Raw genomic sequence first — 26,316 nt, forward strand, 5'->3', positions numbered from 1 at the left:
TTTACTCTACTCCTTTTCCCCATACTTATTTACTTCTTTTTCTTTCCCATGCTACTGACCTCCATTACTAAGTGCTAAGACCAAGATTACTAATTACAATATTTAATAAAAAGAACTACGTTAAAGATGGTTTTATATTAGGTCTGCAATTTGCAATAGTGGTATCGGAGGGAATTCAAACATTAAAGTAGTTTCCTTCGAAATGATCCTTTTGCCTCACATTCTCATCCACAGATGCGTGGTTTATATTTGCTTGTTTAATTTCTTTCATAGGTTGACACTATGGTGGACATGAAATCTTGCTTCTATTGTGAGAAGCTCTTGACATCTGTGTTTATTTGAAACTTTCCAAGTTTGCTCTATCATACGGAGTAGCAGTTATTCTGAAAACTTCCCAATTTTTGTTTATTAGGATAGTGAAAATGTGCCTCGTGGTCAAGATATGTTAGTTTGCCAGCTATCTCACAAAAGGAACATATTTATCAGACTCCTCCAAAGGAGAGCATGACTCAGGAAGCTACTCACTGTTTAGAATAATAATTCTATCTCACCCTAGATACCTAAATTATGTTTATGGTTATTTCATCTCTCTTCTTTCCAAATATGCTAACCTTGTACTATCAAGCTGTGCAGATTCGGTTACAGGGAATACTGCTGCTGGGAAAGAATCTTTGCAATTGCATCAGAGTAACAGAGTAAGCATGCTATTGTTTTGCTGCCTAAGGAACTCACAGAAAAGGAATCACGTGATTATGAATGCATTGCAAGAGATTCCAGAAGGTTAAGTAAAATTTAGGAAATCAAAGTTGCAGAGCTCTCTAGTTGTTGGTTATATAATTAATCATATCCTATTTCTTGTCTATTGGATTTTGTTTCTGACTAATATTTATCACCAAAGTTTCATTGCTTTGTTTGTATCCATCTCTTTCTAGCAGGCTACTGGGGAGCAGGAAAGAATAATCATCCTGTTGGTTCAAATTCTTATTAGACTGATAGGTCTTGTGAACTTGAATTTGGAAGCTATTGCCTCTGGTCTAGGGAACATAGAGAAGTAACAAGATTCTATTGTGAAGAAACTCAAGGATCAGCTGTTTGAGGCAAGAGCTTACTATCCAAGCATCGCAAAACTAAAGGAACAGGAAAGCCTTACACTGGAAGTGAAGCTGCACATTCAAGATCATGAACACATGCTTAGTGATGCAGTCTCTGATTATGATCTTCAACCATTGTAAGTAACATGTTCTCTGAAGCTTCATCTTCACTATTAACGTCTGGTATTGAAGTTGTTCAACTTATTTATGGAACCAACTCATGCTAGTTAAAACTTCTGGAAACTTTGAATATTTTGGTATAAATGTACTCACTCACTTAACAACCTGAATTAGTTGAGATCATAACTTACCCATGGTAGCCCCCTCTATGTCCATTTATTATCCATCACAAAAATTACAATTTGAACCTTGAAATATATGGCATTAATATTTTAAATTAGGTCCCTACTATTATCCCTCAAGCTAGCTCAATGATATTGTGAAAGCTTGTTGTATATATACTCAATCCTAGAATCTCTTAACAATAAGGCTTGATTAGCAAATCTGCTAATTAATCATCTGGGCTGACATGCAATGTGATAGTTTCATTGCATTGCACATTCTATCTAGCAAATTGAGAACCAATCTATGTGTATTTTTCTCGTGGGGCATTGGATTAGAGGCTATGCACGGCAGTTTGATTGGCACAGAACTTTATCAACCCTTTAGGAGAGCATGTCCCAATGTAGGTATCAGTTGTTTAACCAAGATAAACATACAGTTATAGTTAGGGTATATACTGATTGAATGTTGTTGGTCTCAGATGTGTGTATATGTATACATAGTTACTGCAAACACACAAACCATGTTTCTATTATGGTCCATAGACTCCTTACTGACTTGAATGATCTGCAAATAATATGGAAGGTTGATATGCCAAATTACTGTTTAAATTGTTATATTAGCCAAAATTGTACCAAAATCAATACTTGTAAGATGCAATCTTGACCAGGAAGTAGGAACTACTGCTATGCCTAGGGAACAACAGAACCATTGAATTTTTTTTTTCAGAATTGCTGCATGGTTTTTCATTCTTTGTAAATATTAAGATTTTGACTTCTTCCTTTTTTTTTCAGCGTGCAGGTGAAGATACACAAAATGGATGAGGCTATTGCCAAAGCCAAGGCACATACTGTAGATTGCTATAATATCAATAGAAAACTAAGACAAATACTTGATTTAATAGAAGATGAAGCTCATTTTCATATGAAGCAAAGTGCATTCCTGTATCAGCTTGGTGTCCAGACCATGTCCAAATCATTTCATTGCCTTTCAATGAGATTGACAGTGGAGTATTTTAAATCGCCCTCAGCAGATACAGAACACTCAATTTCCAACAAAATTGATGATCCACGTTTTCAACAGTGTGATATTTTCAAGAAACATATTGGCCCTGTCAGTAACTATCAACTCAACTGTAGTGAACCCGGAGGAATAGCCTTCTGATCTTGGCCTTCTATATCTTGATATCAAAGATTTTGTTCCCTATATTAACCAACTTTATTGTATCACAGGATTCTGGTAACATGATTTTCCATGTGCTAACCAATAAACAAAACTTCTACTCTATGAAGCAGTGGTTTGCCAGAAACTCATATGGAAAGGCAACCACCATTCACGTTTTGAATTTTAACGAGCTTAAGCTTAAAGAGTTTAATAACCTAGATTTGGAAGAGATGTCAATGTCTGAGGAATTCCGAGTCTCCACTCATGCTGTTGTTCAACCCTCCCCTTTGCAGACGAAAATTAAATACATATCAGTATTTGGTCATTGTCATTTTACTCTTTCTGATTTATTCACAAATCTAAGATAATAATTCTTGATGATGATGTGTTGTCCAGAAAGACATATCATTCTTGTGGAATCTTGACTTAGGAGGGAAAGTGAATGGTGCTGTAGAATATTGTGGGATCAAACTCAGTGAGTTAAAATCTTATCTAGACACTGATAGATATGATGGTAACTCTTGTGCCTGGATGTCTGGAATAAATGTACTTAATTTGGAGAAATGGAGAGAACATGATATCACAGGAAAGTACCAAAGGTTTCTCCGTCAGGTAATTGCTGCGTTTACTATAGTTTACTCGATATTGCAGCTAAATTTGTCAGTTTCTATAGTTTGTAAACTATTTCTGTTCATCTGCGAATAACAGCTGCAGCTGCATCATGAAAATGAAGCATCATGGAGAGCTGCAGCAATACAAGCCAGCTTACTTGTTTTCCATGATCAGATATATGCGCTTGATGATATTTTGTTTGAGCAAGGACTCGATCATGATTATCAAGTCTGTAAGAGCAATGTAAAGAATGCAGCAGTGCTACACTTTGATGGCAACATGAAGCCTTGGCTTGATCTGGGCATTCCCAAGTATAAGAAGAGGGGTTTATGGAAGAATGCAATGTTAATATATAAATCGAAGTGTAGGATTAAATTGAAGCAAAGCCCATCGAATTTCCTGGTTTCAAATTTCAAGAAACTTCCGATACTAAATTTCAAGGCTCTTAGAACAGCATTTGAAGAGTCACCAACAGACTTGGAGTGGGAGGTTTCTGATGGTAGTTGGTTCATGAGATTGATCATATAATTGATTTAGGCTTATGATTAGGCATATAGATTATAGATACAACATTGCATCATTTATTTGGATTGATACAGTTGGTATCTATATGAGTGTTTACTCCAATAGAAATTTTTTACGGATGTAAAATGTCTTGTTGGGTATCCGATCTCTCCTATATAAAGGAGATTAAATCTCCTAGTCCAAAAAAAGTGGATCAGGAGATGGATCACTTGTAATTGTTGGATACAAACAATCTGTTGCCGAAGATATACAGAGTATTAACTGAATTTAAACTGCTCTGAATTAAATTCAACTTATAGTCGAGATGATCTGAGTGGATAATCTCAGGCTGCCAGTAGGAGTTGGTTTATGCTACGAGCTGAAAAATTGTCAAGTAAGAAGATCAGCTGTGCCGCTAGTTTATGCGGCCAAGCGGGCGGATCGACCAAGAGGGAAGGTCGGCCAAGCACAGGGCGGATCGGTCGAGAGGGCAAGTCAGCCAAGCAGAGGGCAGATCGGCCGAGCAGAGGGCGGATCGGTTGAGTGGAGGGCGGATCGACCGAGCGGAGGGCAGATTGGTCGAGCGGAGGGCAGATTGGTCGAGCGGAGGGCAGATCGGCCAAGTGGAGGGTGGATCGGTCGAGAGGGCGGATCGGTCGAGTGGACCAAGGCCTGCGAGAGTCGTAGTTTCCTTGAAACAGATTCGCCCCCGCTCCGGTTGTGCTTCAAGACTTACTCAGGTCGTCTGTTTCCTAGGATACAACGGTTTGACTGTGAACCCCACCAAATACTGGTGGTCACGGCGAACTGAGTAACACCCGATCACTATCACAGACACTCTGCCGAGCAGGAGTTGCACGACATAGGAGGGGAATGAAGTGGAGAGCTTCTGCTTGCTTCGTTGCGTGTGTGTTCTCTGCATGTGATTGCAACCTCCTTATATAGGAGCTCAGATCAACGACAGCGTTAATGGTCGATTAGTGAAACGTCTACTGTCTACTGTTTCACTCATTATTACTCAAACGTTTAGATTCTGCATTAATCTCAAACTTAATACATCCGTTACACAACAACAAAAGGTTTACGTGGTAAAATGTTGGTTGTTCCACTTGGGCGAATTTTGCCCCAACCAGTCCGGCATTCGGCGCGCAGGTTGTGTCCGCACACGAGTCAACATGGTTCAGTGTAATCCGGACCCTGGATTTATACCCCCCTCGCACCCACACGTGAGAGAGAGCCTCTTCATCCATGTATTTGTTCACATCCTCAATACATGTGAATCAATATAAACCAACCAACAAGTTTTGAAGCTCCCAATATGGAACTAAAGTCTCATTCACAATGGAGCTTCTCTTTTCTTCTACCTTTTCTCCATTCACATATTTAACAATCCCCCACATGAATGGAGATAGGGTATGTGATAGCACTCATCAGTTGAGTCAAGTATAGGATAGGTAGATTTTACCCTTTGAACCTTTCCTTGTGAAGATTTGGTTGCTTCCTGGCTGATAGTAGACACAATGTCCTTGAACTATACTGTCGTCTATGTAAACAATGACAACTCTCACCCAAGACTCTCTCTCTGATATAACTCAGTTCTCATGAGTGTGTTCGTTCTTGGCCATGAACACGCTTAGTTATGTGAAAAACTCTAAGAATTGTGCCTCCAATTCTTTTCGAAGCGGCCCCACTTCTTTCTCACATAGGTGATCCCTCAAGAGTTGTCATCTACTCTTCTTGATCATTAAAAGTTCATCGGCTTACCCTGGTCTAGTCATTGTTTCATTGGGTTATTCCCTACAGTGTGTCTAGTTAGTGCAGATTAGTTGTCCCTTTGAACCTAGTTCTTGGGATCTCCAATCAGCATAGGTTGGGTGTCCTCTGCACTGATCGCTGACAACGGCATCAAACTCATTCCTTGTGAGGAGCTTGTAACTAACTCTCGGTTTAACCTTTTGGTTAGCGAATTCGCTAGGTTATCCTTTGACTTCACATAGTTAACAGTGGTAACTCCCGTTGAGAGTAGTTGTCTAATGGTATTATGTCTACTACATATATGTCTAGACTTACCATTATACAAATGGCTCTGTGTCTGACCGATTGCTAATTGACTATCACAATGTATGCAAATTGTCGGCATAAGTTTCGATCATCGTGGAATATCTTTTAAGAATTACCGTAGTCATTCAGCCTCTTCACCACATTTGTCAAGAGCTACAAACTCAGATTCCATCATGGATCTGGTTATTACGGTTTGCTTAGAAGATTTCCAGGAAATGACTGCACCTGCTAGAGTGAAGACATATCCACTCGCAGACTTAGAGTCATTTATATCATATATGCAACTTGCATCACTATATCCTTTTATCACAGCAGGATATCTTGTATAGTGCAGTCCATATTCACGAGTATACTTCAAGTACCTCAGTACTCTTGTTATCCCTTTCCAGTTCTCAACACCAGGATTACTCGTGTATCTACTCAGTTTGCTTATTGCGTAGGCCAAGTCTGGTCGTGTACAACTCATCAAGTACATCATACTTCCAATCACTCGAGAATACTCTATCTGAGAGATACTTTCACCTCGATTTTTCGATAGATGTTGACTCGTATCTATCGATGTTCGTGCCAACGCAGTATCACCCTTGGTGAATTTCTCAAGAATTTTGTCCACGTAATGGGACTGACTAAGAATAAGTCATTCTGTTGTTCTAAGAATTTTGATTCCTAGAATTACATCAGCTAAGCTCATGTATTTCATATCAAATCTTGAGCTCAACATACCTTTTATGAATTTTATTATCTTATCATTACTTTCAATGATAAGTATGTCGTCTACATAGAGACATAAGATGGCATAATCACTTTCTGTGGCTTTCATGTAGACACATTTATCAAATTCATTGATCTTGAATCCACATTCCTTCGTGACATTATCAAATTTTTCATATCACTGATTTGGTGCTTGTTTCAAGTCATATAATGACTTCACTAATCTACAAACCATGTTTTTCTGTCTTGACACAGAAAACTCTTCAGGTTGCTTCATTTAGATCTCCTCTTATAAATCCCCGTTTAAAAAGGCAATCTTTATATCAATTTGATATATTTTGAGATTCCATAAAGCGGCGATAGCTAACATTACTCTAATGGAAGTTATTCTCGAAACCGGAGAATACGTATCAAAGTAATCGAGACCTTCTCGTTATCGGTATCCTTTGATTACCAGTCTAACCTTATACTTATCAATCGTGTCATCTGACTTCATTTTCTTCTTGAAAATCTGCTTGCAACCTAGTGATTTACTTCCCGGAGGAAGATCCACACGTTCCCAAGTGTGATTTTGCAAGATAGATTATATCTCAGATGAAATTGCCTCTCTCCAATGAGATTAATTAGAAGAGCCTATAGCTTTTGAGTAACTTCAGGGCTCACTTTTCAACACAAAAGTGATAAAATTCGATCCATAGGATTTTTCTACCCGAACTCTTTTGCTCCGTCTAGGCTCAACCTCCATAGGTTCCTCATCATCATCATCTTCTTCTTCACCTTGTGTTTCATTTGCCTGTTTTAAGGAGCTAACATCCTCTTGGGTTTTATACGGAAACACATGCTCGAAGAACGAGACATTTCTCGATTCGATTATCGAGTTCTTGTGTATCTCCGGTATGTGTGACTCATGCACACAAAATCTATACGCAGTGCTATTTTGTGCATATCTAATAAATATGCAATCAACAGTCTTTGGTCATATTTTAATCCTTTTCAGATCAGGCATAAACACTGTGGCAAGACACCCCTGTTAGTATTAGCCTAGTACCAATTATGAGGTGGTTGTAAAAGGGTTTATTTTGTATCATATATCATTATCACTAAAAGGTAAAATTGGTTATTATATTTATTTCAGTTCAGTGCCGATTGAATAAGTATAATAATGTCTTTGGGTAGTAGGTTCTTATTTACAACATATCAATTAGTTGAATTGATAGTGAAATATGTAGATATATATAGAACACTACTCTAAACTATTTCTAGTCAAGCATTAATATACAAGGACAATATTAATCATTGAGACTAGCATGTAGGTCAACGGATGACTTAATCTCATAAGTCATGGATATTAAATATCAGGTTGACACATGAGTATATATTAGAGAATATATACTGAATGACTCGCCATGAGAATATTTCATGGATCGTTATATGAGTGTCATAAACATTCTCATGCAATTATTAGTATGAATAGTCCTTAAACCTGAAGTCACTACGGTTCCCTACATAAGGAGTTGTATACTTTGGTATCGATAAACGTCACCTGTAACAAGATAAACAATAAAATCGATCACTGAGTATGCAATGAATTATGCAGAGGGATGTCAGTGATGTAGATAAGATCTATCCCTTTCATATGACGAAAGTGATATCTGTGGGTCCCTTGATTAGTAAAACACAAAGAAAGCATGGTCATGCTTAAATGAGTCAATATGAGATATTGAGCTTATTTGATTGAGTGTGTCTACTTAGAGATCAAGAAACACAAAGGTTGATAAGAGGATGACACGATCTATGCCTCATTGATCAATCTAGATATCAAGGATAGAGGGACCAAGTCATACAAGATAATAGTCACGAACAGATTAGGTCGGATCTTGACTTTCTCGTCACTTGGGTAGCAATGATGCCTTGCTAGATGTCACTCATTGCTTATGTATCTAAATGTTGATTTGGGTACATTGCCAATATTATGAGAACATATTGGGTCACACACAACAAACAAGTAGATTGGGAGATGTATTCATATGATAAATAATTGGATTAAGTCTAATCCGAATTAGACTTAGTGAGTTAGACTCAATTGGATCTAATTATTGGATTAAGTTCAATTCAAACTAGACTAGAGAAAGTCAATTCAAATTAATGAAATAGTGATTTATTGAATTTGAATTGCATGAGAATTAATTGAGTAAGACTCGATTGACTTAGACTTGAGTTAGACTCGAGTGGGTTAGACTTGAGTTAGACTCAAGTGAGGCTTAATGATGATATTCATTGAATTTTAAATTCAATGATAAATGGTGACATTCATTAAATTTTAAATTTAATGAATCATTAGATTCAATTTTTCGAAATTGAATATGAAAGATGAGGAGTTTCAATATCGCCCTTAATAAGGAGTGAATACTTATTAAGACTCATTAATGGAGTTAATGAGCATTAAATATTTTCATTAGATGAAAATACTTAAGCTAATTTAGTCTCATTTTTCTCACTTCTTCATTATCTCCTCCCTCTCTTCTCCTCTTGGCCGAATCCTCCTTCACTCCTTCATAGGTTGCTAGCACAACCTTAGGTGGTAGGCATCTCCACTTAGTGAGTTTGTGAGACAAACGAATCCTTGTTCGTGTGGATACCATAAAGGCGCGAGCATGTGTTCATGCTGAGATCCGAGCTGTCGGGAGTTCGTGAGCACGCAACAAAGATATACTCTATCATATTCTTAGATATAAACTTAGCATATAATTTTGTTTCCCTTCGCATGGATCTGCTGGAGGAAATATGTTTTTCCGCTGCGCGTTTGCGTGTTTAGCAACATATTTCTTTACAACCCCCACATTCGTAAATATTTGTAGGATGATTGTTTTTCATTCCACAACTCATAATGGCTCTTATCTATTTTATTCCGGGGTACCTTATTTAAAAGGTAATTAGTTGTTAACACAACTTCCCCCCACATAGACTCTGCAATCCAAAGCTCAATAGAAGAGTATTCATCATCTCCTTTAGAGTTCGATTCTTTCGCTCAGCAACTCCATTTTGCTAAGGAGTATAAGGAGTTGTTGTTTCATGTCTGATCCCATGTTCAGCACACAACTTAGCAAATGGTGATATTTATTCACCGCCTCGGTCACTTCGAACCACCTTAATTTTCCTATTAAGTTGGTTTTCAACCTCATTCTTATAGAGAGCAAATTTCTCTATAGCTTCATCCTTACTTTTGAGAAGATACATATAACAATATTTTGTGTTATCATTTACAAAAGTGATGAAGTATTTATTACCACCACGTGTTGGCGTACCTTTTAGGTCGCACACATCAGTGTGTATTAGGTTAAGTGGTTCGTTACTTCCTTCAATATGTTGAAAGGATGACCTTGTCATTTTTGCTTCAACACAAATCTCACACTTATGTTTTGGGCCAAGGTGGAATGTATGTATGCTTTGCATATTAATTAATCTACGCAATATATCGTAGTTAACATCTCCTAGTCTACCATGTCACAAACACGAAGACTCAAGCATATAAGTGGAAGAACTTTCAATTTTATTTATCTTATGCCTAATCGTCATTACATTGAGCTTAAACAACCCATCAAATACATAGCCCTTTTCTACAAACACTCCATTCTTGGACAATACAACTTTGTCCGACTCAAAGACAATGCGAAAGCCATGCTTGCCTAATAGTGATCCAGATACTAGATTCTTCCGAATCTCCGGAACATACAACACATTGTTCAGAGTAAGGTCCTTGCCCCGAGGTCATCTTCAACACTACTTTTCCTTGGCCCATGATGTCCAAGGTTGTTGAGTTCCCCATAAACAGCTTGTCTCTAGTGACTTCTTCAAAGTTGTGGAGCAATTCCTTATTGCAGTAGACATGTCTGGTGGCTCCAGTATCGATCCACTATTGTCGCAGGTTTGAACCGATCAGATTCAACTCAGAGACCACAGTACAGAGGTCGTTCATTTCTAGTCCCTCGTTCAGGTTGGCCTCTTGCTTCTTCTTCGGCTTTCTACACTCCGAAGATTTGTGACCCACTTTGTCACAGTTGAAGCACTTCCCAGAGAACTTCTTCTTGCTGATGCCTCCTCTAGGTCCCATCTTGGAAGACTTAGGGTTCTTCCGTTTTGAGCTTTGACCGTGCTCGACCACGTTGGACTTCACAGTAGCCTGAGAGAACGGTTTTCTCTCTGAACTCTTGTTGTCTTCTTCGATGCAAAGTTGAACAATGAGTTCCTCCACATTCATCTTCTTCCTCTTGTGCTTAAGGTAGTTCTTGAAATCCTTCCAGCCGGGAGGCAACTTTTCAATGATAGCAGCCACCTGGAAGGTTTCACTGAGAACCATCCCTTCTGAGTGGATCTCGTGCAAGATCACCTGAAGCTCCTGGATTTGGTCGATCATCGTCTTGGAGTCAACTATCTTGTAGTCCAAGAATCGACCCACGATGAACTTCTTGACCCCTGCATCCTCCGTCTTGTATTTCTTATTTAGGGACTCCCACAGCTCCTTAGTTGTTCTCTTCATGCTATACACAACGTACAGCGAGTCGACAAGGCAGTTAAGGATGTAGTTTCGGTAAAGGGACTCAGAATGAGTCCATGCCTCCACTACACTAATGGTCTGAACATCAGCATCCTCAGCACGCTTGGGAGGGTTCTCGGTCAAGAACCGAGTCAGATTGAGCGTGGTCAGGTAGAAGAGCATCTTCTGCTGCCACCTCTTGAAATTCAGTTCACTGAACTTTTCTGGTTTTTCTCCGTGTTTGATTGACACAATTCCAATCATGGCGGAGGGGGCCTGTACGTGTTGAGTTTGTTGCACCTCAACATTCCATTCTGTGGCCATCTCAACAGAATCGAATCTATTTCAAGATTGTTGGATATAAACAATCTGTTGCCAGAGATATACAGGGTATTAGCTGAATTTAAACTACTCTGAATTAAATTTAACTTACAGTCGAGATGACTTGAGCGGATAATCTCAGGCTGCAGCAGGGGCTGATTTCTGCTACGAGCCGAAGAAGTGCCGAGCAAGAAGATCGGCTAAGCCGCTAGTCTGTGCGGTCGAGCAGGCGGATCGACCAAGAGGGCAGGTCGGCCAAGAACAGGGTGGATTGATCGAGAGGGTAGGTTGGCCAAGCAGAGGGTAGATCGGCCAAGAGGAGGACGGATCGATCGAGTAGAGGGCGGATCGGCCGAGGGAGGGCGGATTGGACGAGCAGAGGGCAGATCGGTCGAGCGGAGGGCGGATCGACCGAGAAGGCGGATCGGCTGAGCGGACCAAGGCCTGTGAGAGTCGCAATTTCCTTGAAATAGATTCGTCCCCACCTCCGGCTATGCTTCAAGGCCTACTCGGGTCGTTTATTTTCCAGGATATAACGGTTTGACAATGAACCCCACCAAGCACTGATGGTTACGACGAGCTAAGTGACACCCGATTGCTATCATGGGAACTCTGCCGAGTAGGAGTTGCATGGCAGAGGAGGGGAATGAGGTGGAGAGCTTCTGCTTGCTTCGCTGCGTGTGTGTTCTCTGCATGTGATCACAACCTCCTTGTATAGGAGCTCAGATTAACTACAACGTTAATGACCGATTAATGACCATTACTAGCCGAGCAGTGAAACATCTACTGTTTCACTCATTATTACTCGAACGTTTAAATTCTACATTAATCTCAAACTTAATGCATCTGTTATACAACAGCAAAAGGTTTACGTGGTAAAATGTTGGTTGTTCCACTTGAGCGAATTTTGCCCCGACTGGCCCAGCATTCAGTGCGCACAGGTCGTGCCCATACATGAGCCAACATGGTTCAATGTAATCCGAGTCCTGGATTTGCAACCCCCCTACGCACCCATGCGTGAGAGAGAGCCTCTCCCCATGTATTTGTTCACATCCTCAATACATGTGAATCAATATACACCAACCAACAAGCTTTGAAGCTCCCAAAATAATTGGGTTGAGAAATCTCAACACAAAATATATGCATTCTATTTAAATTCTTAAGAAAGTATAAACTGGATAGATAAAATTACGGAAGCGTACCAGAATCCATAGTATGCAATTGATTTTGGGCAAGATCTTCAATTTGCAGATCTTCCTTAGTATCTAGAGAGTTTTGTTGATGAGGAAACAAAACAAAAGCGTCATCTGCAAACTGGGACCATAACCCTTATTTATAGAAGCCTAAGTTACTTATTTCTAATTTGGCCCCTCAACAAATTAGAAATTGCACATGGTATCCACATTAATTTATTCATAACAATTAAACCCTTAAGTCATATTCCTTAATCTTAAATTAGATCACGTTAAACTGTGACTTCTTTAATTGATGACATTAGACATTTATAATTACAATTATGGTCCCAAAATTCTAACAATCTCCCACTGGACCATATGTGTAAACTTATAAATGTTAACCTTAATGAGCTCATAACTTTTGTCATCATAGCTGTAGTGTTTCCTTAACAATCTCGTCCATTAATTATATAGACATAGGATCAATGTAGTCTTCGTTGTATCTTTCACAACTAAACCATCAATGGTCACGTACATCAATATAATCAAATGACATAGATCAATTATGAATATGTGGCATGAAAATTACATGCAAGGTGATCTATTCATGTCAATTTTCAACTGGTCCTCCTTATAACCAAAGTGAGATCAAAACTTTAACTTAAGTTATACAAAGTGTAATGAAGTAAATATTGAACTTTATATCTGATCAGATAATCTCCAAATACATATGTTTCATCAACACAATCAAACATATATAGAAAACATATATAGTACAAACTCACACTAGATCTAGATTTCACTAAACTGAATAACACCCATATGAGTGGTATGCTCATAGAAGACATTGGGTGGTAAACCCTTTGTAAAAGGATCTGCTATCATGGAGTTTGTGCCTATGTATTCTATCGAAATCTGTTCACTTTGTACTCTTTCTTTCACAACAAGGAACTTGATATCTATGTGCTTCGATTTTGTCGAGCTTCTATTGTTGTTAGAATATAATACAGCTGATCGATTGTCACAAAATAACTTCAGTGGTCTTTCTACCTTTCCCAAAATACGCAGCCCAGTGACAAAATTTTTCAACTATATTCCATGATTAGATGTCTCATAACATGCTATAAACTCTGCTGTCATGGTGGAAGAAGCTGTCAATGCCTGTTTGGCACTTCTCCAAGAAATGGCTCCGCCAGCCAACAGAAAAATATAGTCTGAAATGGATCTCATGCTATCTTGGCATCCCGCAAAATCAGAGTCAGAATATCTCATGATCTCAAGAGTATATGACCTCTTATATGTGAGCATGTAATCACTAGTTCTCTTTAAATATCTCATTACCCTCTTTGCTGCTTTCCAATGATTCATTCCTGGGTTGTTTAAATATCTGCCCAACACTCCAACAATGTACGCAATATCTGGACGCGTACAAACTTGTGCATATATAAGACTTCCTATAGCCGAAGCATAGGGAATCTTTTGCATTTCTTGAATCTCAAGGCTTCCTTTAGGGCATTGTTTAAGACTAAACTTGTCTCCTTTAGCGACTAGGGTATTACCTGATTTGCAATCTTGCATGCCAAATCTTTTAAGCACCTTATCGATATAATTCTTTTGCGATAATCCAAGAATACCTCGAGAACAATCTCGATGTATTTGGATTCCTAATACAAAAGATGTTTTACCAAGATCTTTCATTTCAAAATATCTAGATAGAAATCTCTTGGTATCATTTAACATACCTATATCGTTTGTGGCAAGCAAAATGTCATCAACATATAAAACGAGGAAGATATGCTTACTCCCACTGAACTTATGATACACACAATCATCTACCATATTTACCTCAAAACCAAATGAGATGATTATTTGATGAAATTTGTGGTACCATTGACGAGATGCTTGTTTTAACCCATAGATGAATTTCTTAAGTTTGCAAACCATACTCTTTGAATCTCCTAATACAAAGTATTCTGGTTGCACCATATAGATTGTTTCCTCAATGTCTCCATTGAAAAAGGCTGTCTTGACATCCATCTGATGGAGTTCCATATCGAAGTGTGCAACAAGTGCCATGATTGTCCTTAAAGAGTCCTTCGTTGAAACTGGAGAAAAGATCTCTTTAAAGTCAATCCCATATTTCTGAGTATAACCTTTAGCTACAAGACGTGCCTTATACCTTTCCACATTACCATTTGAATCCCGTTTGGTTTTAAAAATCCACTTACAACCAATGGGTTTCACACCTTCAGGTAATAGGACAAGTTCCCAAACTTTATTGTCTTGCATTGACTTATACTCCTCATTCATTGCCTCAATCCACTTTTGAGAATTTGAATCTTGCATGGCTTGACGAAAGTTGATAGGATCATCCTCTACCATACCATCATTTTCTTCATGTTCTTGAAGTAGTACTATGTAATCATCCGAAATAGCACTCCTCCTTTCTCTAGTGGATCTTCGTAAAGGCATTGGTTCTACACACACTGGTTCTTGAGGTTGTTGAGTTTGTTCTTCTGGGAGTTGATTAACAATGTCTTGTTGTTCTTGTATTACATCCTGATCACTAACAGGAATAAAATCCTGATCATTATTAGAAGCAATCATAGGAATATAAACCATTTCCTCTTGAAGAGTAGTGGGAATACATTCCTCCTCAAAGACAAGGTCAGTTATTTTATTCTTCCCCCCAAACTCAATATCCTCAAAGAACGTTGTAGTTCCTGTCTCAAAGATGGTCTTTACTTTGGGATCATAAAACTTATAGCCCCGTGATCGCTTAGAATATCCAATAAAATAGCTACTTACTGTTCTGGAGTCCAGTTTCTTTTCATGTGGCCTATACGGTCTAGCCTCAGCTGGACATCCCCAAATATGAAAATGTTTGAGACTTGGCTTTCGCCTTGTCCAAAGCTCAAAAGGTGTTTTAGTAGCTGCTTTAGTGGGTACTCGATTTAGAATGTAAGCTGCTGTCTTTAATGCTTCTCCCCAGAGTAACATTGGTAAGGTTGAATGACTAATCATACTCCTTACCATTTCCTTAAGAGTTCTATTACGTCATTCAGCTACACCATTCATGCTTGGTGAGCCTGGCATGGTGTACTGTGGGACGATTCCACACTCCTCTAGGTATTGAGCAAAAGGTCCTGGACGTTGCTCACCTTAACCGTCATATCTACCGTAGTATTCACCACCATGATCAGATCTGACTTTCTTAATTCTTTTGTTTAGTTGGTTCTCAACTTCAAACTTAAATGATTTGAAAACGTCCAATGTTTGAGCCTTCTCATGAATAAGAAATAGATATGCATATCGAGAATAATCATCAATGAATGATACAAAATATTGTTGACCATTCCAAGAAGGTGTTGGAAATGGTCCATAAACATCTGTATGTATCAATTCCAATACTTCTGTAGCTCTATATGCACCCTCTTTCTTTCTTTTGGTCTGTTTACCCTTAATGCATTCAATACAAACATTTAGGTATGAAAAATCAATGGAATGTAAAATTCCATCTGATACAAGTCGTTCAACTCTATTTCTAGAGATGTGTCCTAAACGTTTGTGCCATAAGACACCTGAATTTTCATTATTAAATTTATGCTTAGTACCACGCGATTCCACATTCAGAGTTTCAATATAAGAAACATTTATATCAAGCATATATAGATTGTCATAAATCATAAGTGAACCAGTTCCAACAACAGTATAATTAATAGATAAACTGAACTGACCGTTTCCAAATGAACAACAATAACCTAATTTGTCCAAATGAGAAACAGAAACCAAATTCTGTCTAAATGACGGTACAACAAAAGTATCTATTAAGTCTAAATAATCTAAAATGCCCTATTGCTTCCACCTCAACCGACTTGCCATCACCCACATAAATGCATCTTTCAGCATTAGTTGGCTTTCGGTAGCTCAAGCAACCCTGCATTGAAACACTGATGTTAGTAGTAGCACCAGAGTCTAACCACCAAGTGTTTCTAGGTATTGAAGCTAAATTTACTTCAGAACATACCAAAGTAAAAAATGTACCCTTTTTCGCACGCCAGGCATGGTACTTAGGACATTCTTTCTTGATATGATTAGGCTTGTTACAGAAGAAACAACCTTTCTTGTCAGTATCCTGCTTGTGTTTCTTCATATAAGGACCTTTAGTAGCCTCATTCTTTCTTTTGTTGCCCTTATCTTTAGGGGTGCTTGTCAAATAGGCACTTTCAGCCTTGATTTGCTTCAACCTCTCTTCTTCTTGAACACAGTATGAAATGAGCTCATTAAGAGTCCATTTCTCCCTTTGACAGTTATAATTTATTTGGAACTGACTGAACTGGTTCGGGAGAGATATAAGCACTAAATGCACGAGCATGTCATCTGACAATTCAAGATTAAGTGCCTTCAACTTTGATGCAAGGTGGGACATTTCCATGATATATTCCCGAATATTTCCCTTGCCTTTATACTTCATGGAAATCAAGCTCTTTAGAAGTGTGCTTATTTCCGCCTTATCACTTTTGGCAAAGCGTTTTTCAATCTCATCGAGATATTCCTTAGCTTTGGTGACACTATTTGACACCGCGCCCCTAAAAGCCTCAGGTATGCCGCGCTTGATGATCATAAGACTCATGCGGTTAGAGCGATCTCACTTCTCATATTTAGCTCTCTGTTCAGAGGAACTAGTATCTGTAGGAGCAGTGGGTTGCTCTGTCCTTAGTGCAAGGTCTAGATCCATGCAGCCAAGAACAATTAGAATGTTCTCCTTCCAATCCTTAAAATTTGTACCATTAAGGATCGGTACTGAACTTAAGTTAACAGAAATAGTAGCAACATTTGCTGAAAAGAGAACACAAGAATTATAACATAAATAACACGCTCATTTTGAATTAATTAAAAACAAATGGCAAATCTCATCTAAAGATACCTAGTGCAACAACAATATCAAGTCTTTCGACAGTAATATTATTTACAAGTGGTACTCTTTCTGTAATAATCAAACACTAACAATAATGCATGACAAATAATAAACCTATCTTTAGATCGATTTATTATATGCATGAACTATAACAGATAAAACCTTATAATTGTTACGTGTTTATTATCACAAGTAAATGTATAATTTGTAAGTACAAATCTTCCTTTGGGCCGATTAATACTCACATAAATATATACATTTACACTTTATTTAATATCTCAATAATATTTTAATTAAAATTAAATTCAAATAATAGAGGTCATTTTGGCGGTATATAATTTAAATTTAATTTAAAATTAAAATAATAGATATTAACCGAACCCATATAATCCATTTAAGAAATTTAAATCAATATTATAAAATAATTTAATTAAATTATTTTATCCAAATAATTTAAATTTAATAGATTATTTTAAAGGGGATAATGAAGGTCACTTATACCCATATAATCATCACGTTTTTTTTTAATGTCATATAAAATATTAAATGACACCTGACAACTAAACATGACCATCCTTTTCCCATCGTGGCCACTGTTCTCCTAAACGTGGCATCATTTTCTGAAATTGTTGAAAAACTGCAACTGTTCATCTTCCCAAAATCGACGTTTCGTCGTGTGAACCACAACCGCATGAACCGTCACATGCAACTGATTAATTATGCCTCCACGCCGCATGAACCACCACAACCGTGGTTGTCGACCACGGCAATCAACCGACGGCATACCAGGACCGTTGCCGACCTTTCCAATGTCGGAACGCCGGTCATCTTTTGCCTGCGTGGTTGCCGGCTTCTGTTTGTGCAGAAACAGTGAGAGGTGGCCACAGTCAACTCAACAGCCACAGACGTATCTCCGGCCAACTGTAACACTTTATCCTGCCCGGAAAAACAACCTCCAACATGAAGTTATTGCTGGTAGCCTACTGTTGGTCACCGACGCTCACTCGCGATGAGTAGACAACTCAAGAAGCGGAGTTCAGCGTGTTGCCAACCATCCTGAAGGTCATCGCCGGTCCAGGAACATGATCACAAACAACCTCCCACTATACTTTCCCAGAATCCAGTGGAAGTTGCGATGCAGAAATAAAATTGCAAGATGATATATCCAGAACCAAAATCGAGATTACACAAAGATAAAACTTTGTAATCAAAAATTATTTCCCTAAGAATTTGGAATAGATCGCTCTGATACCAATTGTTAAATTAATTGGGTTGAGAAATCTCAACACAAAATATATGCATCCTATTCAAATTCTTAAGAAAGTATAAACTGGATAGATAAAATTACGGAAGCGTACCAGAATCCATAGTATGCAATTGATTTTGGGCAAGATCTTCAATTTGCAGATCTTCTTTAGTATCTAGAGAGTTTTGTTGATGAGGAAACAAAACAAAAGCGTCATCTGCAAACTGGGACCATAACCCTTATTTATAGAAGCCTAAGTTACTTATTTCTAATTTGGCCCCTCAACAAATTAGAAATTGCACATGGTATCCACATTAATTTATTCATAACAATTAAACCCTTAAGTCATATTCCTTAATCTTAAATTAGATCACATTAAACTATGACTTCTTTAATTGATGACATTAGACATTTATAATTACAATTATGGTCCCAAAATTCTAACAGCTAGATCATGGTCATGATCTGGCAGTAATTTTGAGTGATTCATCCCTGATTCATTTTTTTATGGACAAAAAAAATCTACTCTCCATTCATCCCTGATTCATTTTTTTATGGACCATGATTATGGCTAGATCATGGTCATGCTTTCTGAACTTTTTTACAGATGCAAAATGTCATGTTGAGTGTCCGATCTCCCCTATATAAAGGAGATTATATCTCCTAGTAAAAAAAAAGTGGATCAGGGGATGAACCACTCGCAATTGCGGTCGAATCGTGACTATGATCCGACCGCAATTAGTTGCAATTCCTCCTTGGGTTCACCGTCCCCATCAGATTATAATTTGTGTCGGAGCGGGCGGCCGGAGGGGTGCTGGAAGTGGGCAAGTGTCCAAGTTACTAGGCGTTGAGCAGGGGGCAGCTTTCGGCCGCCCACTTCAATCTAAACTATAATATGGTGGGGACGGTAAACCTAGGGAGACATCATAACCCATTACGGTTAAATCGTGATCATGGTCTGACCGTAATTGTGAGTGATTCATATCTGATTTACTTTTTTATGGATCAAAAAAATCTGTTCTCCGTATAAAGGACTAGACAAAATACCCTTTATGATTAACCTATTTATATTTGATCACGGGACCTACGATATTAGATCGCATATCATTTACATTGCATCATTCATTTGGTATATAGTCTGAGCCTGAGGCATACTGCATTCGAATCTCCAAATTGGAAAGTGTCCAGTGTAAATTGTTTTTGCCCCTTGTACTTTTTAATTTCAACCTCAACCTCATTGTTCCTCTTTTTGTTTTTTCTAAGCTATGTTGTCATTTCGTATTAAATTGTTTCCAGTTTAACAAACAAAGAGGAATCGAATCTTAATTTTAATTTTAATGAATTAATGGATAATATTTTTTAATAGTTAATGAGTGAAAGCTTTCTGAGTTATTTTAATAGCTAATAATTTTCTTTTATAGGACTGAATTTATCCTCCTCAAAATTAATCGGTGCTAAAAAAAAATAATCACAATTTTCATCTGTTTTGCTTAATCACTAACGTCTCTAAATTCAAAAGAGACACGATGAGGCCCCCCCCACTCACGCGTGCAGATCACGTGCTACTCACTGCTTTTCCTTTTACATAAATTCTTGACTTACCTGTCTGACCTACCGTGAAAGCATCAAGCTGGCCCTACCATGGGGCCCGCTTCGTCATCCCACGAGCACCGCTTGGTAACGTTCCTGGTCATATCGAGAAGGGACGGGTAAGCAAGAATAGAACGTCTTTAGACGAGGAGACGCTCCGCCCCAGTTTAGTTCGAATCGAGCGCGGCGTGGGCCATCACGCACGTGCGAGGTCCAGTGGCACGGGTCGAGTCGTATACTCGTATGTGCGAGGGCTCGCTCTTGATCCAATTCCGAACCAAAACCTACCGGCTCCCACGTGCCGACGCCCAAACAAATCTCCGGTCTCGCCTCTCTCCCTCTCGTCTTCAACCCATTTCTCTCGCTTATTCTTTTGTTTTCTTGCCTTGTCTTCGCTATCGCTCGTCGGCGAAGAGATCAAAGAGGGGGAGGAGAGGCAAAACCCTCGTCTGTGCGTTCCGATCCGACGCTTTTCTTACTGGCCCGCCAGCATTTGCTGGAAGGTGAGGTAGGGTAGAAAGAAGAAGGAGGGAGGGGGTAGATAGCGGCGGCGGTGGCGGAGAGATGTCGACGGAGGAAGAGAAGTTGCTAAAGGAGGCGAAAAAACTTCCATGGGAGGATCGGCTCCTTCATAAGAACTGGAAGGTGCGAAACGAAGCCAACATCGATCTGGCCGCCGTTTGTGACTCCATTACCGATCCGAAGGACCCGCGCCTCAGAGAGTTCGGTAAACCCTGATCCTTCCTCGATCCGAGTCGTTCCCTTTTCCTTTTTCCTGTGTGCGCTTCCACCTGATCCATGGTTTTTTTTTCTGGTCCGAGTGGTGACTTTGTTAGTTGAATATTTTTTAATCGTCGGTACTTAATCTGAGCGAAGCTATTAGGTTTTAATTTGTTTTGAAATTCTGGTGTTTAGGTCCTTTCTTCAGAAAGACAGTGGCCGACTCCAATGCGCCAGTGCAGGAGAAGGCGCTTGATGCCCTGGTTGCATTTTTACGTGCAGCCGACGCCGATGTGGGAAGGTGAATGCTTTTTTTCTCTCGGTGTTGACACATACCCTACTACTAATTGGTTAACGAATTTGTTGTTTAATTTAGGTATGCGAAGGAAGTTTGTGATTCCATTGTTTCAAAATGTCTCACTGGTAGGCCAAAGACAGTAGAGAAAGCCCAGGCAGCCTTTCTCTTGTGGGTCGAGTTGGAGGCAGCCGAAGTGTTCTTGGTATGAAGATAATAACTTTCCTAGATTCTCTTCCAATGTTCTAAATATATTAAATTGGTTGTCAGGCATGAATTGAAACCATGTCTCTTATCATTGTGTTTAATTTCCTGCATAGTAATACTTTTCCTCTTTTCTTGCATGGTTTCTGTTAGCGTACATCTTCAAGTTCATCACATTCTTCTAATTTGTCATACATCTCTAAGCCTAATAATACAGAATCTTGTATTACAGAATGAGAGAATTCCCCAAATTTCATGATTAGGGTTTGTCAATCTGATTATGGGTTTCAGGATTCACAAATATAATACCAAATATCATGATACCTGAATTATTATATTAGATTTTTGTTGGCAATGCGACGTCCACTACATTGTTTGTATAGCATATAGAATTAGAGAAAAGGATTCCAAGTAGTCATTTCTACAATTTATTCATTATGCACTTGCTAAATCAATATTAAGAAAACTACTTTTGGAAATGTCATATCCACTGGCATTTGTTCTAACTGGATCTCAGTTGGTTAGCCCATAAAATGGGAGAGTTCATTTCCAGACATTTGGAGCAGAATATTTGGATTGGATTCCTTCTGTTCTGCATGGAAAGAGTATAACACTGGGGATGAGCATGGTAGACTAATACTCTGATGCAAACAAAAAAAAAAAAAATCAGATTTTGAGTTGGGAGTAGATCAGTTCTGAATTGTGTGAAGTCAGCATACCTTCCTACCCTAATTTGATTCAACATATTTGTATCGTGGCAAGCTTGAACATTGACGATAGATCATGAGAACATGAATCATTGTGGCTTTTCAAGGAATGTGGTGCATCTGAACTTGTTGAGTGTGATCCTTTTTTTCTCTAGTCATTTTTTTTTTGAGGCAAACAAGGGACATGACATTTTACTTCAAGAAAGTGGTAGGAACATCTGTCAAGAGGATATCATTTTTGAAAGATTTGTGCAACTTCTGTGGGTTTGCTTGTGTAGTTTAAGGCATGAAGCCTCCCTTAGGATCTTGATTACATTGATCATATTTAGCTTGCTAAGTTCTGTTCTCAAGTAGATTTTAATGCTAACCGACAAAGAATATTTGTTAAACTGCCTTTAAGTTGTTTATATCTACAACACTATTGGAGTCCAACAAAAATTATGAATGAATCCACCATGCAATAGCAGCCCTAGTGTCGCATAAATGCTTTCACTTGTTTGAGTTCCATCACATGTAGGGCTTTGGAGTTTAGATTAAAGCACTTCTCTTTGATAATGCTCAAATGATTCCTTTCCATTTTGGTACGATATCAAAATAGTATCAGAATGTTGGTACGATATCAAAATAATATCGTTCTAAACAAAGATCAAAGAATTGGAATGGTTGAGATTTTGAACCTTGTGTAACAATGCTTGGAATTTTGTTCAAAGTAACACAAGAGTGAAAGGGAAACACACTAGTTCCATTTCTCTTTCTCTACATTTTTTAGGTTGTTTTGGCATGTAATAAATGTCAAAAACTTTGGCTTATGGATTGCCAACGTGAAAAATTGGTTTAAGTTATTAGGTCTAAAAAAATACCAATTAACTCAGCTTGATTTGAGTTTCAAATTTTAAACTATATTTAATGTAAGCATAAAAACTTAATGAACAACCTAATTAAGCATAGTAAATTATCTCCAATAGGCCATCTCCTCAAAATCTATAGCATATATTAAAATTTGTGTGCACAACTTGACTTCCTATTTCGTAGTGATGTATTTAAGCTTTAAAATTAATGGACAATCAAAACCTCTATTGATTTTAATTCAATAAATTAATCATGTTTCTTTACCATCCAATTAATGTAGTACCATATCTCAACACAATTGCCAACTACTGGATGTATAAAGCTTTTGAGTACTCATAGCGAAGTAAGAATACAATTCTCATTTACTAATGTTACTCTAATGCTTGAATTTTTCTTCATGCCCATATTTTTGAAATTGCTTCAAATTAGTTAATTATTTTATATTATTAATTATTTTTTACTATTTATCAATAAAATATAATTTTCTTACTTAATAATATATTCCCATTGGTAGTGTTGTAAAAAGCAATAGGCGGTGGTGGTGTGGTTAGTGACCGCCTTTCGTCTTGGTCGACTAGGCGGTTTAATTTATTTTTTTTACTATTGTTATACACAATTAGATAATATATTAACTAAAGGGTAAAAAATTAAATAAAGGATAACAAATTTAAAAAATACTATAATATATATTAACTAAAAATAAAAAAGTTATAATCTAAATATTTCTTTCAAAAATAAATAATAATAATTTTTTAAATATATATTGAATTAATAGGATAATTTCATTGGTCTTTAATTAAGATTATTTAAATTATTCCAACAATGATTAAAATTATTAATCTAAAGTTTCAATATATCCTAAGTTAAAAAAAACCTATTCTATTATGTGATCGACTTCGGTGTTTTGACGTCTGGACTCGTCGCCTAAGCTCGGTGATGAGTTCAAACCCGTCGTCTAGCCCGACGACGCGTCCGCCCAAGCCCAGTGATGCCTCTTGATCGGAAACACTTTACCATCACCTAAACACAAGGCGGTGTGGTTCAAGGCGATGCGGTTAGGGTCCGCCGCCCGCCTAAGCAATGCCTAGGCGACCGTCTCAACCGCTATTTAGAACACTACCTATTAGCATAATATACACAAAATCCTTATTTTAAATCTCGTATTGTGTTGAGCGAAACAATTGAAACATATTGTTTCGATAAATTATCATAACTCAATACTCCACTTAGCGCAGATAATGTCTCATTCCTATGTTTTATCTCCTTCCTCCTTCAATCTCCAATTTATCTCCGACATTATGCATCAAAAGATTTATTCTAGGTAAAGATGGAAACAATGACAACTCAAGATTTTGAACCTTGCTCAAAATACTCTCCATGTTTATATTCTGCTCATTCTATGACTAAAATTTTAATATTATACAAGTATCCTATAAGATTGTTGGTAAATCCTACTAATTTACCTTATAATAGCTTTAAGAATTTTAGAATGGAGAGAATAGTTTTTGATATTAAACTTTTGTGACTAACTTACACAACAACAACCAATCTTTATCCCACTAGATGGAGTCGACTATATGGATTCTTTTACATTATTGAACTCTATCTTTTACTATATCATCATCTATACTTAAATAATTTTTTATCTTATTTTATTATTGCTAAGTCTTTTATGGTCTTCCTCGTTTGATATATGTGTTTGTCATAGTTTCATATCGTCTAAATGGAGCATTGATTGGTTGTCTAAGTACATGCCCGTACTATCTTAAACGCGTCTCTCGGAGTTTTCTCTTAATAAATGCAACTCCGACTTTCTCTTGAATGCCCGCATATCCACCTTAACATTCTCATCTCTGCAACTCTCATCTTCTGCTAATGTGCTCTAGTTATAACCCAACATTCAGCTCCATATAATATAGTAGGTCTAAATGTGGTTTTATAGAATTTTTATTTAAGTTTTAAAGGCACTTTATGGTCACATAAAATATCCGACGCTCTTCTGCATTTCAATCATCTTACTTGTATTCTATGTAAGACATCTCTCTTAATCCCTCCATAGTTTTGCAAAAATGATCCTAAATATTTAAATTCTTAGTTTCGGGCAACTCATCATCTTCTATCTTAACAATTGTCTCATTATATCTAATGTTGCTAAATTTAAATTCCATATATTTTGTCTTTATTCTACTAAGCCTAAAACCTTTTTCTTCTAGTGTTTCCGTCAAGATTCTAGTTTATCATTTACTTTTTCACGTATTTTATCTACCAAAATAATATCATCTGTAAATAATATGCACCTGCAAATAATATGCACTACGGTACTTGTCTTGAATATGTATAGTGAATTCGTCCATAATTAGTGTAAAAAGATAGAGATTTAGAGTTAATCATTGATGTAACTCTATCTTTATTAGAAATGCTTCAGTTACTCCGCCTGAAGTCTTTACTCCAGTTGTTACATTCTCGTACATATCCTTAATTTGTTCAATATATGTTACACTAACACCTAACTTTTCTAGAATTTTCCATATAATTTCTCTGAGACTTTATACTAAGCTTTTTTTAAGTCAATGAATTGTAAATCTTGTTTTTGCTTCCGATATTTTTTAATTAATTATCCAAGAAGATGTATAGCTTCTATTGTTGACTTTCCAAACATGAACCCAAATTAATATTCGGTCACCGTGGTCTCCTTCTTTAATCTATTTTCTATTATTTTTTTTCAAAGTTTCATGGTATGACTTATTAGTTTAATACTCCTATAGTTTACACAATTTTGTACGTCTCTCACTTATCCTTATATACGAGAACTAGAGTACTTACACTCTATTGATCAACCATTTTTTTCGTTTTCAATATCATGTTAAGTAATTTTGTAAGCCATTCAATTCCCTAAGCATTTTCATACCTCTATCGGAATATCATTTGGTCCAACGACTTTTCCATTGTGCATCACATTTAAAGCTTGTTCTACTTCTGAAGTTTGAATTCTATGATAAAAATTTAAATTTCTATATTTATTTTACCTACTTAAATTATCTAAATTAAGTTAGTTACCTAAATCTTCATTAAAAAGTTGATGAAAAATATCTTTTCCACCGCTCTTTTATTTTACTAGTACCTTATTACATTTATCTTTAATATATTTTATTTGAATAAAATCTCTTGTCTTCCTTTCTTTCACTTTAACTAATTTATAAATATCTCTTTCCTCTTCTTTTGTATCTAATTTTTGATATAATTATTCAAAAGTTTTATTCTTTGTTTCATTCATTGCTTTCTTAGCCTTTTTTTTGGGTTATTGTATATTTTTTAAAGTTTTTCTCGTTCTT

The 26,316-nt window shown here is 37.3% G+C and overlaps 2 pseudogenes; both read left to right on the plus strand.

The window, feature by feature from the left end:
* Positions 1–422: 422 nt before the first annotated feature.
* LOC122011154 lies at positions 423–3,677 on the plus strand (annotated as a pseudogene).
* A 16,825-nt stretch (positions 3,678–20,502) lies between these two features.
* Positions 20,503–26,316, plus strand: part of LOC122010034 — a 36,993-nt pseudogene continuing 31,179 nt past the window's right edge.

Source organism: Zingiber officinale, chromosome 8A (genome assembly GCF_018446385.1).
Source record: "Zingiber officinale cultivar Zhangliang chromosome 8A, Zo_v1.1, whole genome shotgun sequence".
NCBI classification, from domain to species: domain Eukaryota; kingdom Viridiplantae; phylum Streptophyta; class Magnoliopsida; order Zingiberales; family Zingiberaceae; genus Zingiber; species Zingiber officinale.